The sequence below is a fragment of the Dasypus novemcinctus genome, chromosome 15, assembly GCF_030445035.2.
Source record: "Dasypus novemcinctus isolate mDasNov1 chromosome 15, mDasNov1.1.hap2, whole genome shotgun sequence".
NCBI classification, from domain to species: domain Eukaryota; kingdom Metazoa; phylum Chordata; class Mammalia; order Cingulata; family Dasypodidae; genus Dasypus; species Dasypus novemcinctus.
Genome location: NC_080687.1, coordinates 40,485,590 through 40,488,320, shown reverse-complemented (window position 1 = coordinate 40,488,320; position 2,731 = coordinate 40,485,590). Strand labels below are relative to the sequence as shown.

At 45.3% G+C, this 2,731-nt stretch overlaps 1 pseudogene; it reads right to left on the bottom strand.

The window, feature by feature from the left end:
- Positions 1-401: 401 nt before the first annotated feature.
- Positions 402-2,392, bottom strand: LOC101446506 (ferritin light chain pseudogene; annotated as a pseudogene).
- Between the last annotated feature and the right edge of the window lie 339 nt (positions 2,393-2,731).

Genomic DNA, 2,731 nt, shown 5'->3' with positions numbered 1-2,731 from the left:
AAAATTGTGAAAAGATACTCATCCTCCCTCATAATAAAAAAATATGGATTAAAATTATACTGAAATAAAATTTTTAATATTTTAGACTGGTAAAAATCCAAAAGTTGGACAACAACCTTGTTGACAAGGCTGTGAATAACTAGGGGTTCATGAACGTTAATGGGAGTCTCAAAATGATAAATGCACCATTTACCCTTTGACCCAACAATTCCAGTTCTGGATCTTTTTCCTACAGAGATATATGCAAACTTAAAGCGTGAAATATCTTCATTATAGAATTTTAAAATTTTTTTCAGAGTAAAAGGAAACAAGCCAAATACCCAATCACAGGGAACTGATTAAATAAACAAGGGAACATCCACACAACGGAGTACTATGCAGTCGTGAAAATAAATAAGGAATTTTTTTTTTTTTAACCTGCTGCAAAAAGCTTTATTGTTTACACTTGGTTCAGGGCTTGTTAGAGGGCTACAAGATGGCAGTTAGACAGATGCCTCCTGGCTGGAGGGGCTCAGGCAGAAGCCTGGGTGCTGGGGGAATGGATCCCTCCCCCACGGCCTCTGGGCTCCAGAGGCTCCTAGTCGTGCTTGAGGGTGAGCCTTTCAGAGAGATCCTCGCCCAGCCCCGCCTGCGGGCCAGCAAGCCTGCAAGGTTGGTCAGGTGGTCGCGATCTTGTGATCAGTGTCACCTCCTCATCTAGGAAATGGTTCTCCAGGAAATCACAGAGATGGGGGTCTGTGTTGGCAGATCCCAGGGCATGCAGATCCAAAAGGGCCTGGTTCAGGGACTTCTCCAGGACCAGGGCAGCTTCTGTGGGGTCCAGGATATTACCCCACTCGTCTTTAGGAGGCTTCTGCACGGGCTGGAAGAGGGCGCGGTCCCCCCCCCCCCCCCTGCCCCCGCTGGTTTTGCATCTTCAAGAGACACTCGGCGACCTCGCGCTTCTCCTTCACCAACTCTCGGAAGAAGTGGTCCATGCCCTTCAGGGCCACGTGGTCGCGGTGGAAATAGTAGCCCTGAGAGAGGTAGGTGCAGGAGGCCTGCAGCTGCAGGTTGACCAGGCGGTTCACGGAGGCCTCCACATCGGCGGAATAATGCTGACGCATCGGGGAGGTCACGGTTGGTCGACAAGGAGGAGCTAACCACACAAAAAAAAGCGCTGGCAGTGGGGGATGGCCCAGAAGCTGGTCCCGGAGTTTGCAACTGGAGAAGCAGTTGCAAGGTGGTTGATGCCTGTGTGGGAAAGAGCCCCCGGGTCTGCTGCGTTCAAACACTGTTGAAGGAAGACACAGATACGCGGGACCGCCAGCGCGCTGTCAATAAGGAATCATTTATGTACATTATGGAAAGATCACTGGGACAGACTGTTAAGTGAAAAAAGCAAAGTGTAGAACAGTGAATGTAATGCTGCATTTTGTGTAAGAAGGGGGAGAAAGTAGCAACATATATTCATATTTGCATGTATCATTAAAAAAAATAGGAAAGATACAAAGGAAAATAAGATGAGTAGTTATCCATAGGAGGCTGGAGGAGTGGGGTGATGGGGACAGGAGCAGAGGAAGACTTGGCAATGTTTACCCCATTAAAGCGTTTTGATTCTTGAACTGTCAGTTTTTCAAACAAAAAGTAACAAAATTCATAAAGAAAAAATATACAGCATTTAAAAATCATTCTAAGAGTAACTTCTGTTAATTATGAGAATTTTTAACGTACATAAAAGGATGGTGATGTAAACACACGCCTTCAGAATTTCCTTTCTAGAGATAGTCGTTGTATCTGACCTATTCCTTCCCATCTTTTTCCATGGAGCGCTCAATAAATATCTGTTCTGTATTTACAAAGCTGAGGTCACACTGTGACACGATTCTGTGTTTTGTTTTTAACACAGTTTTACAAGCATTTTAAAGTAATTGAAAGCTCTGTATAATCATGTTCCTATCTGTTCTTTAAAAATTAACAGGAATGTCCATTTTTTCTAGCAAGAGAATTTAAAACTTACTTCTGAATTAACTAAAAGATTGAGCTTTCATTCCTCCCTCAGTCCTTACACCGGGGCCCACACAGGACAGTGTTTTCAGGATAGCTCCCTCAGCCACACGAAGGTGGAGACGCGGTTGTGCGCAGTGACGGGGCGCCATGGCAACCACTAAGAGGAGATGCGCCCAGAAGGCACGTTCATTTAACACACAATTCCTGAGCTTCAAGGTCCCCGGCTGCCGCTGCTGCTGACTGACAACCCTGACAATGTGCCGGGGTATCTCACTATTTGTAATTTCATATCTGTCCTTTTCTTGTCAGATTTTGTATTGTTAGCAAAACTGGAAAAGGTGATGGAAGACAGGAAGTCGTGCTTGCTTGATATGGGCGCGTCTGTTCTGCAGACCTTCAGCATGGCGGGTCGGGGACGTCTTACTGTACAAACACTATTCGAATGAGGTTTAGCCTTGCCTTTAGGTATAGAAGATTGGGAAGGGAAAGGTTTACATTTGAATCCTGACTCATATTCTAAGAACTTTGTCCCTTTCCTTACACCTTAAGGGGAGTTTCCCCCTCTCTTATCAGGGCCTGTAGACCCCTTAAACTCCAGTGCAGCGTCTGGACTAGATTTGGTGGATGTGACTTTATTTTGATGTTTTACATTTTTCACAGGGATATGGCATTATCGAAATAAAATCTGGCAGAGATTAATTTGGCGATGACAAGGCACAGGGAATGGAGAGGCGATCCAAGC